This window comes from Miniopterus natalensis, chromosome 2 (assembly GCF_054644295.1).
Source record: "Miniopterus natalensis isolate mMinNat1 chromosome 2, mMinNat1.hap1, whole genome shotgun sequence".
In the NCBI taxonomy this organism is placed as follows: domain Eukaryota; kingdom Metazoa; phylum Chordata; class Mammalia; order Chiroptera; family Miniopteridae; genus Miniopterus; species Miniopterus natalensis.
In genome coordinates this window covers 106,742,363-106,753,410 of record NC_142082.1, presented here as the reverse complement: position 1 = coordinate 106,753,410, position 11,048 = coordinate 106,742,363, and the positions used below count along the sequence as shown (strand labels likewise).

The 11,048-nt window shown below is 50.9% G+C and overlaps 1 protein-coding gene across 1 annotated transcript in view; it reads left to right on the top strand.

The window, feature by feature from the left end:
- Positions 1-1,585: 1,585 nt before the first annotated feature.
- The window catches only part of TSPAN11 (tetraspanin 11), a 63,042-nt gene continuing 53,579 nt past the window's right edge, over positions 1,586-11,048 (top strand). Inside the window, exon 1 of the mRNA XM_087814483.1 lies at positions 1,586-1,665. The gene's annotated coding sequence lies outside the window, so the exon portion shown is untranslated. The remainder of the gene's footprint in view (positions 1,666-11,048) is intronic.

Here is an 11,048-nt window from a genome sequence, read left to right as displayed (position 1 = left end):
GGGCAGAGAGTGAACTTGAGCTGAGATGAAGTTTCCGCAGAGGCCTCAGCTGATCCCTTGGGAAGCTCTGGAGCTGGGATAGCCCTTTAGGACCCTCTAGAGCGGAAGCAAAGGGATCTGCCTTTGGCTACCTGCATGTCCAGATGTCCCCAAGGATGGGCAATCTGGCTTCTTTCCAACACTAATTCTCTCAAAAGTCCCCAAAGATCTCCTGTTTTCTTGTGCACCCTCCTCTTTGGTCACCCTGCAGCTCGGGCCCCTACTGAACACACCCTCTTCTCTGGACTGCTGTCGCCCTGCACAGTGCTGACCCCCCTGGATGGTCTCAGTTCCTTTCGTTGGCTGCTTTGCCTGCTTAGACCCGGGCTCTGTCCTCAACCCTGGCCTCTCTACTTTATCTACACTCTCTCCCATCTCATCTTCTCTCAGCCTCACATCTCTCCAAGTCCTCCTCTGAATTCCACACCCACACCACCACCATGGGCCTCTTTCTTGAGACCCCCCCTCTGCACCCCTCCTTCTACAGCCTTCTGCTGCACCTTCCATATTCACTCCTCGCCCCCCCCCCCCCCAAACACACACCCATTGCAGGTCTTCCTCTCACAGGGACTATTGCAGTCATCTTTGAAGACCCCCACTTTGCGTCTCCTCTGCTCATCCTTTCTCACCAGCCAGGGCATTTAGAAGGCTGGTGCCCCCATGCCTTGCCTGTGAGCTCTCCCTGCCTCCCATGGCCTCCCTGACCCAGCAACCGGGTAAATGGGTAACCTTGCTCACGGCAGTCAAGTTTCAAAAGAACATGGTTGGATAAGCACAGGCCTTTGTTGTCTGGGAAATAACACACGCCTGCCCCACTGTTAAGGGCAGAGCCAGTTGTAGGCAGCTTTGTGACTGCTCTGGCCAGGACACAGGCAGATGGGCTCTGCCTAGTCTTCCATTCCCCCATCTAGAAAGAGATCTTGATTCTCCCTGGGCCCAGCAAATGTAAAGCTGAGGGTCAGCAGGGCTCTCAGGGGAACAGGGCGGTGATGGTAGTGTTGTTCCTCGTGCACGGTGGGGGTGAAGGAGGAAAGGAGGGACGAAAGGCTGTTTGCGACCAGTTGGGCTTGTCCCCCGAGTCCTGAGCCTCCTGCGCCAACGTCTCCCGGGGCCCTGCCCTTTTCCTGCTCCACCAGGGGCTGACCTAGGGGGCAGCAAGGCCGGGCGGGGAGGAGGCTACGGGCAGATTGGGCGATCGGTCAGCCGCCCCCGCATCCAGGCCGTCCCACCACCTTCTAACGAGGATCCCCCAGGCAACCGCACAGCTGCCCCTAACTCCAGCTTAATGCGCTCCGTGTGCTGTGAATTGAAAAAAGGCCAATTCCAAACAAAGACGCGGCCACACAGGGCTTCTGGGGAGGCCGGCCGGCCGGCCGCGAGAGCGAGCCTGGGAACCGAGGGGCGCGGAGGGAGGGGGGCGCGGGGACGGGCGGGGCGGGGCGGGCGGAGGCGCGGGCCGCAGGAAGGGCCGGCGGGCTCCGGGCGGGGCGGCCGCGCTCGCCCAGACCCTCTCGGGGCAGGAGGGCGGGAGCGCGCGGGGCTTGCGGGCAGGGGCCCCTACGCACGCCGCTCCGCCTCTGGGCTCCGCTCCCCGGGCCGCTAACCGAGCCCCGCGGCCCACGGCCGGTAAGTGCAGTGCGTCGGCCTCCGGAGGGCCCGAAGGAGTTGGGGCGCATGGGGAGGTGGGCGTCCCCGCGAGGCCGGCGGGTCGCGGGGCGGAGGCGCCCCACTTCCCCTGTCTGGTCCCGGGAACTGGACCGAAGGGGCCCTGGCGAGCAGGGGCAAGCAGCCTTTGGGTGAGGAGTGGGGCAGGAACCCTGGGACACTCAGGACAGATGTGTGTGTGCACTGGTGTCTGTGCGGGGTCCCCAGCATTTGTGTCCACAACTGTGCTGCTGATTTCTGCGCGCGGGCCTTGGGGGAGCGCTCCGGGCCCGTCAGTGCCTTGTGCTGTCCAGCTTGCTCAGTGCATGTCTGTCTCTCTTCAAAATGTCATTCCCTTTGTCCACCCTGAATTCTAGTCACTGGCTCTTAAGCATAAGGTGACAGATCCAGAGGGATCCTAACTAAAATTTTACAGTCCTTTGGCTCTGTTCCCCATGTAAAGTGGGGTTTGCTAAATGCCGGCAGCTGGTGCGCCTCCTGTGTGCACAGGACTGTCCTCAGTGGCCTGTCTGCCTGGGCAGGGCTGTCTACCAGTCCCATGGGCAGAGCTGTGTATTTTGGGGAACATGGTGCTGCAGACCCTGTCATCTGTGTTTGCCAATTTCTGCCTGTGCAGTTGATTAGTTTGGTATGGAAAGAAGGAAGGTGTGGAAGGTTTTAGTGTATGGTTTTCACCAGTGATGTGTGTGGGTTCACATACGTAGATAGGCTGGAAAATACAAAAGGGAGGAGAGCTCAGCTGGATTGGAAGGGAGAGCATCTCAGCTGGGCCACAGTGCTGAGTGTGCAGGAGTAAGTGCTCCAGAGATCCCAGCACGTTGGCACATGGTGAGGCAGGGGTGGCTGGAGAGAAGAGGCAGCTTCCGGAAAAACTCTTAAGAGAACGAAGGTGGTATTAAGTCAAGGTGGATGGTCTGTGTTTAACTGGTGGGCAGTTGGGTTATAGTGGAAAGAATCTGTAGGACTCTGGAGACCTGCGTTCGAATGAAAATTTAGTGGTTGTTACTTGGTCAGTAGCAGTGTTCCCTGCACAGGTCACTCTGAGGTTCAGTTGCTTCGTGTGCAAAACTGGTAGCCACTGTCTGCCTACCTCATGAAGCTCAAATTAGCTATTGTCTGGAAAGTGCTTTGATAGCAGAAAGGCTCTGAGGGCAAAGGGCGAATGCTGGACCCACAGTGCCAACTGGGAGGTGTGGGCAACACTTGGGGGCCTGGAGCTGTTTGGTTTGTGGGTCATAGAGGGAGCCATTTGCATGCTGCTTCCTGTGATATTCAGGAAGTGTCTGCCTGTGAAGCTCTTTGGACTCGGGTGTGTGATACACACGCAGGTCCATGTGGGGCCATTGTGTGAATCCTTCTGCAGGGGAAACTGGCTTGGATGGCCTTGAAGTCAGAGCCCTGGAGTAGCATGACTTCCAGGGACCCTTTTTGCAGGTGAGCCAGGAGGCTTTATACCCACTGCCTTGCTTTTATCATCTGCCAACAGTGGAAGCAGTAAGGAGCATTTTCCACAGTTTGCAGCCAGGGAGACAGAAGAGGAGGAAGCTTTCCCAACCAGGTCACAGGTCAGGATGTCAAACTTCTGGTTTAGAGAGCCCCCAGGCTGTAAGGGGCTGAGGAGGGCAGGTAGGGGGTCAAGAGTCATGACAGACAGCCCCCGAACACCAGGATGTGGTTGGTGGGTTGTCAGCCCTTGGATGTCACCTGTCACCTCCACTTCTCTGAGTGTAGTAGCTATTTGGTAAACACTGTGAAAAAGCCCTGGCAGGAAGCCTGGAAACTTGGGGTCAGGTCCCAGCTCGGCTTCCTCCTCGCGTGTGACCTGGGAAAGTCACTCTCCTCTTTGAGTCAGAACCAGGGCATCTTTCCAGGTTGTCCTTCTACTCTCAGCTCATGTCTCACTTCATCAGAAAGGCCTTTCCTAATCCCCAATCTAAAGTAGCCACCTCCTGGCCACAATCACATCCCTGATCTAATTGCTTCACTGCACTTACCACCATCTGAACTTCTGTCTGTCCCATTGGACCACACTGTGAGCTTCTGCAGCAGGGCCTCCCTTGTCCTGTTATCTGCAGGCTCACCAGCACCCAGAACACATAGTACTCGAGAAAGGTTGTGTTAGTGAGTGACTGAATGACTCAGTACAGGGGAATAGCTGCATGGTTTTCAAATTGTGCTCCTAGGAGCTTCTGAGGGAGGAGCAAGCCCTAGAGGCTGGGCTCTGGGGGCACCAACTGATCAGGGTTAATCTGAGCTATGGGTTGGCTTCCAGGTAGGATGTCCTTTGAAGAGAGCATCCTCCCACTGAAAACTAGGAAACCATTGTATCAGAAGACTCATAGGGGCCTTTTCAACTCCAAGTTGAAATAGTAATAATGCACACCTGGCCCTCAGGGAGCACCAAAGACACGGAATTCATCATATAGGTTTGGCCATGGAATTCATCATATAGGTTTGTTTTTTGAAACTGGCTTAATTCCCTGAATTTTTTACCAGGGTTAATATGAAACTGATTTTGCACCAATACAGCAATGAGGGGTATGTGGGAAACTCTGAAGCCTGTGGGACAAGCACTAGACCTGGAGGACACACTGAATATCCACAGAGTGGTAAGCCACACGCTGATAGACGAGAGCTGCCTTTGTAGGTGACTGTGTCTATCCCTGTCCTCAGTTGGGTGTGTTCCCAGGCAAACTGCCCAGATGTGCCTTCTGCCCAGGAGGTGTCCACTCAGCATCGTTTTCTTTGAGTAGTTGGCAGCAGAGAGGAGCCCTTCTCTCTGGGTGATTTCTGAGCACAGCATCATAATGGCTTACCCTGACCCATATTTACAGCAGCCACGTCAGCTCCATGTAAAACACCTCTCATGATGTCTCTTCCTATAAATACATTTACAAATGGCAGTGGGGCTCCTGTGTCCAGCACTGTAGCCGGGTTTTGGGGACAGAATATGTATTTACCACCACCTTTACTAAACCCCATGAGAGTTAGTGTATCCCATGTATACTATAATAGTTATATGATATCTAACATTTATTATTTATATACGATATTCTATGTTAATAGTATACCCATGGGCTGAGGCGGTCTGGCTGTTTCACTGGGTTGTTTAGGTGGTTGGTTAAGGAGGGGACTCTGGAGAGAAGTGCAGAGAAGAGACGAGTACAGATCAGAATCCCGTTCATTCCATTGGACTACGGGCTCTGCTTCTTGTACATGTCCCTGCTCTGGCTGACACTTGTGGTTTCCCAGGTTCATAAAGTATGTACTTACAAGACAGCACACCATGGAGCAGACGGGGGTGGGGGTATTAATATACATGGATTCACCACTTGCCTGCTAGGAGCCTTGACTCTTCAGGCCTGAGAAATACGTAAAGACCCAGTCCCTGACCTCCGAGTGTCTATTGTTGGGGAGGTTCCGTCTCTCCCAGGGAAAGATGGGAACACAGCTGAGTGCACACTGCGTGGCTCTCACCCAGCCATGGCTGGAGCTCAGAGATGGCAAGGAAAACGTGCCAGCCGAGGGCAGAGAGCCCAGCCTAGAGTCCCGGCTCTGCCCCTTCCTCCCTTGTGACCTCACTAAGACTCAGTTTCCTCATCCTGGAAACAGAGGAAATGACCCGTGACTCCTCGCCTAGTGCACGGATGCCTGGGTTAAGCCTGGAAAGCTCAACTCAGTCGAGGACATGGAGCGCCCAGGCATCTGCTGACAACAGTGAACGGTTTGGAAAAGGGCTCATGGTGAGAAGGCGCCTTGCCGGGTGGTAACTGCTGTACAATTGTGTCTAAACACAGATCTCCCCTGGCAGTGGTCAGGGGGTGCATGGCTCCTGCTGGTTATGCCCCAGGCCAGCCAAGCACCCCTTTTCTTTTTGGGGTGCCTTTCTGGTGCACAGCTTTTGGGAGGAATGCAGCTGTATCTGAACAGCATCTCCTTCCCATTTTCACTGCCCCTGTGCATGCATATGGCCCTTCCTACAGGCTTATGGAGCTTTACTGTAAAATACCACAAATTCAAGAACTGAGGAAGTTACAGAGGGTCAGGAAATGTTAAGGGAAATTGATCTGCTGGTTGCCTGGTCTGCTTTGAAGTCGTTCCCTGATCCTCTTTGATGGTAGAGGGAGTAACCCAAAGTGGTTCTCAGCTTGTCCTAACTATGGATTCTTCTTTTTTTTAAATTGACCTCATGCTTTGAAAGATTTTTGTCAGCCAAACTATAATATAAATGAAAATTTGTTTCTGCAGCTGAAAAAAGTAATCAAAGACCATGTAACTGATAGTGATTTCACTGTTCATGTCTACTTTCTGCTTTATATCATTTACATTTTTTAAATGGGATTCTGTGCTCACGGGCATCATGAACACTGGACAGACGAGGCAGCATGAACCGGGACACACAAACGTGTATCTCCCCGCTGCTCACATGGTGCCCACCGAGATGCCCTCGGCAGGGCATTAACCCACCCAAGGCCCTTTCAGCGCGGGCCCTGTGCAGCCCCACAGACTGCTGGCCCGTGAAGCCAGCAAGGCCTCAACCCTTGGCCTCCAGTTTTAGTCATGTTTTTGGATAGTAGCCTAGTTAGGGCAGAACAAATCCTTTAAATGGGTGGGCCATTCAAGTTCCAGTCAGCCACTTACGTCCTTGGAAAACAGCGGAGGCTTCTGTTTCCTTACCCACGTCTCTACCCTTTTGCCTTAAATCGTTTGTTTTTTAAAAGTCAGCTTCGGTCATTTACTAACAGGCTCTAGTGTGTTTAAAAGGCTCAAGAGAAAAGAACAGAGGACAGGAGTAGAGGTGGCTGCTGTCCATTTTCTGAGGTTTGGAACAGATTGAAAAGCAAAAAGCTTGGAGCTCTTAGGACTGTTCAGAGCCCCTGGCCAGCTGCTCTGGTCACAGTCCTGTCACAGGTAGGCTGGGATGGGGAAGGCAGAAGTTTCCGAGGGAGCACGTGCTCTTTGGTTGGAGAGAGGAGAAGCCTGGGGAGGGGCCATGTGCAAGTGCCATGTGACTCCAGATTTGGGGGTGCTTTTTGCACACAGACTTAGGAAAGCTAGGCCTTCCAGAAGAAATAAATTTCTCTGTGGGGAGGGAGGGTGAGACAGGAAGTTAGGACTAGAAGCCCTGGGAGAGAATGAAACACTCAGAAGGCAGCTAACACTCTCTGATCACGCTGAGCAGATAGCTAAAGGGCTTTGAACCCAAGTTCCAGGCAGGTACTAGGAAGCAAGTACAGTAAGTCTTTGACATGTTCTGAGACTTTAAGTGAAACGACTCATAATGAAATCAGTGTTACTGCCAGCTAATTGTTATAAACCAGAGTTAAGTTCTTATGGCATCTCATCAACTCTATAACCGACGTTGAATGAAACAACGTTGTTTGAGGACCTGCTGTTCTAATACCATGAACTACAAAAGGAGGGTGGAAGGAAGCCCCTTATCGGTTTTTAATGTATAAAGGAAAACTGTTAGAAGAAGCCACATTTACATTGTACCTTTAATTCCTCTAAATCTATATTCTACCTTGGTTTTAATTTATTGTATAAATAATGCTAACTGTGAATAACTGTTTTCATCATTAAATTTGATAGTTCATGACTGGCTGTTCTCCAGGGGTTCACAAACTGTGTTTCTGTAACTTGCGAGCTAATATTACATATCTTAAAGGTTGAAATAAACAAACAGAGAATGAAAAATATGTGGCAGAGACCACATGGGCCACAAGCCTGAAATATTTGCTAACTGGTCATTTATAGAAAGTGCGCTGAGCCCTAATCCACCCAGGGTCAGCCTGTGATTCCTGATTTTGACAGCTCAGCAACCCCAAGGCTCTGAACAGAGGGCACAGTGGTTAGAGGGCAGCCCAGCCTCTGAACCAGGGTCTGTCTCTGCTGCTGCGCTCTACAGCCCGACTGAATTCACCTGGGGTGCAGTTGAAAAGCGCTGCCCTAAATCAGTAGTTCTCGAAGTGAGGTCCTGCAGGTTCAACAGCCGCCAGCTGGTTAGAAATATGGATCTCAGGCCCCATCCCCACCTGCTAACTCAGAAACTCGATGGGGGGGGGAGGACAGGGGCAGCATCTGTATTTTAACAAACACTCCAGGGATTCTGCTGCACCTCAAGTGTGAGAACGCTGCTCTGAGGCTTGGCCTTTCAAACCCAAACCTGCTCATGGGCAGATGGGCTGGACGGAGACAGCAGGAGCAAAGGGGCAAGCTGGCAAGGTGGACCAGAAAGGCCTGGCACCTTAATTGTTATGTTATACTCACCTGAGGCCCTGGGAGGGGAAATGAGCTGCAGGAACCAGAGCTTGAGATAAGAAAACACCACCACCAACAGTCAGGGACTCGTCTCTAATGAAAGTTGTCATTAATAATAATCTTAGCTTTGGGCTCTACTTTTCATTACTACATGTATGTCTCTGGTATATTAACTTATAGAAGGTACCCATTGGCAAACACGGGGTTAATTACAACTTCTGAATTGACTTGACATAATGTAAGTAAACATTGTATGTACCTGGGAAGTAGGAAAGCTGTGTTGCTGGCCTTCACCTCATAGCTGATAGGTGACTTCTGTTGTCCCAACCACCGTCCCCCTCATCCCAGGAAGGACAGATTCCCACAGGGTACTTTGCCCCAGTTGCCTGCCTTTCAACAACATAGCATGTGCAGCATTTATAAGAATGTAATAGGATTTAAGACCTACTGATGGCCTACTATGTGCCAGAAGTTTTGTGAGGTTTTAACATATATTATCTCCTATAATTATCACAACCCTATAAATTCATTGCTATTATCCCCATTTTACAGTTGTGAATGTTGAGGTAAAGAGAGGTTAAAGACCTTCCCCAAATCCCACAGCTAAAAAATGACAGAGCTGAGATTCAAACCCAGGGAGGTCTGGCCTTAAAATTGGTGGGCGTTGAGGTGGAGAAGCTTGTTCATGAACAGGTATGACATGGCAGTTCAATAAATCTAAACTGGCTGAACTTGTGAACATGTAAAGCAATTATCTCCCGTTCTCCCAAGTCTTGCCCAGTGTCCTGTGTGTCCTTGGAAGGGTGTGAGCCACACCATCCAAAGGTTGGATTGCTGCCTGCCATCTTAGAACAAATTCAAAGACCTGAGGCACACCGGGCAACCAGAGATAAAGATTCCATCTGAGTTGTCAAGAACAATTGCTACCCACAGAGCTGCCTGGGTCTTTAAATTCTTCCATTCTCATTTTGGAAATTAGCAGCCAAAGTGGTATATAAATATTACATATTATCATTACCATCATTAATAACAGGGCATCCTTTTAGAGCTCTTTGCACCTCCAAAGCACCATAAACACATTAGCTCCTGGTGTCCTAGTGTTGTTCGCCTTGGTTACAACCAGAGGCAGGGGAAGCTCAGAGATCATGACTGTTGGCAGCACTGTGAGTCTGCCAGCCCCCCAAACCCAGAAGGTGGGAGCTGGGACCAGAGATAAGGTTTTGAATCACAGCTCTTCTCAGCCTTGCTCTGTGAGAATGGAGAAATGACATTCATCCTCTGGGTCTCTCCAGACAACATATGGGAGTAGACTGACTTCAAAGGTTCCTTCTCTTTCTTTCAGTCCTGGGACATACAGGCGGCTTCCCAAACCTTGAAAACAGTGAGTACTGATGATCATGCTGATGATGTAATTAGTACATGGTTAGGGAGCCAATGTGGGCAGCATCTAGAATGTTCTGATGCCAAGACTGTTTCTATAGCATCTTCCCTCTATAACTCATGGGACTAAAGTTATTCCTTTTTTAGAAAGAGTTAGGGTAACAGTGCAGAGTTATTGGTTAGTTGCCATGTGAGTGCATTATTTCCTTGCCCAGAAAGGTCAAGCAGCTTTAAAAAGACAATTATCTGTGCGTTTGGCTCTCCTGCAGGGAGAAGATTCTAATACTTTCCAAGAGGGTTTCTCAGTTCCCAGAAAATATGTTTTCACAGACCTGAGATGAAGAAACACAGTTTATTTATCAGGGAGCTTAACAGCTTCCAAACTCTCTTCAGTAAATTGCATTCCCTCCTGGACTTAAGACCTAGCAGATTTACATCCAAGTCCCAAAGTGGAAACTGGAATTTAAACTCAGATGCATGAGTGTTCTCTCCCTCACCCTCACACACAGATTGTAGTCTGTGTGCTGTGTAGGCAGCAAGCTGAACCAGAGGTCTGCACCCTGGAGACCTGCCATCTAGTCCCACTCTGTCTCTGCTGGCAGCCATGGGCCCATGAGGTCTCTGAGCCTGTGCCCACAACATGGCCCTTCTCTTGGGAGTTGAGAGTCTGGGCCTTGCCTGTTCCTACCCAAAAAGGAGCCTGAACCTTCTCATGGGGGGAAGTCATAGATCCCTTTGGGCATCCGCTAAAACCTATGGAGCCCCAGCACATAAATGGAAATGTCTTTTCATACAATTTCATTACCCCCCAAGTTTTAAGTCCTTTGAAAGAATGGTGTTTTAGACTCACTGCTAACCCATGGTGTCCTGCTCCAGAGATAAGACAGGCACTATTTTGAAAGCAAATGAGAAATTGTACAAATCCTCCTCTGTGGGAAAGGAGATGAGTTTTTGTGTCTTTCAGGCATTTTTTTCATTTCCTACTGCCTGGAAGGAGTGTCTGTGCCTTTCTGATTCCCAGCAAGCAGGTTGGGAATGTACTTAAGCATGAAGTACTGTGCACCTTAATGACGGCTTCTGTGGGGTTGGGGGTCCTTCTGCCCAAAGCACCTTGCCTCCAGCCTGGCTGGTCTCTGCCACCATCCCCTTGATGGAGCCTGCTATGCTGGTGTGATGGGCACAGGGCAGGCTTTGTGGTCACCAGCACTTACTGGCCTTCACAGTCACTTCCTGGGGGTCCTTGCTCTCTTATGTTAGATGAGTCCCCCAAAGTCACACAGTCCATAAGGGTGACAATTTCCCCCCCATATATGTTCACTCCCAGATCACTTCCCCCACTCCCCCCCCTGCCCTCCTCTTCTCCCTCCTGCCAGCCCACTGCTCCTCTCATGGCATGGTGGCAGGAGAAAAGCTCCCTCCATCCTGCATTCAGGATTGTGCATCAGCCACCCTGTGAGGACCTCTTCCCTGAAGCTCATGGGTCCTCTACCCTCTAACCAGCATTCCCCAAGCAGCTCTTGGAAACTATCACATCAAGCAGAGAGTTGCTGTAGCTGTGGACCTGGGAAGGGGCTGCTCTGAGGAGTTACACTCAGCTAGGATCCCTGGGGGCAGGGACAGTGTTGTTGGGCTCCTGTATCTGAGGACCTGGGTCCCCTGGGTCAAGTGCATGGTGAGTCCTTATTGAGTCTAAGAGCTGGAAT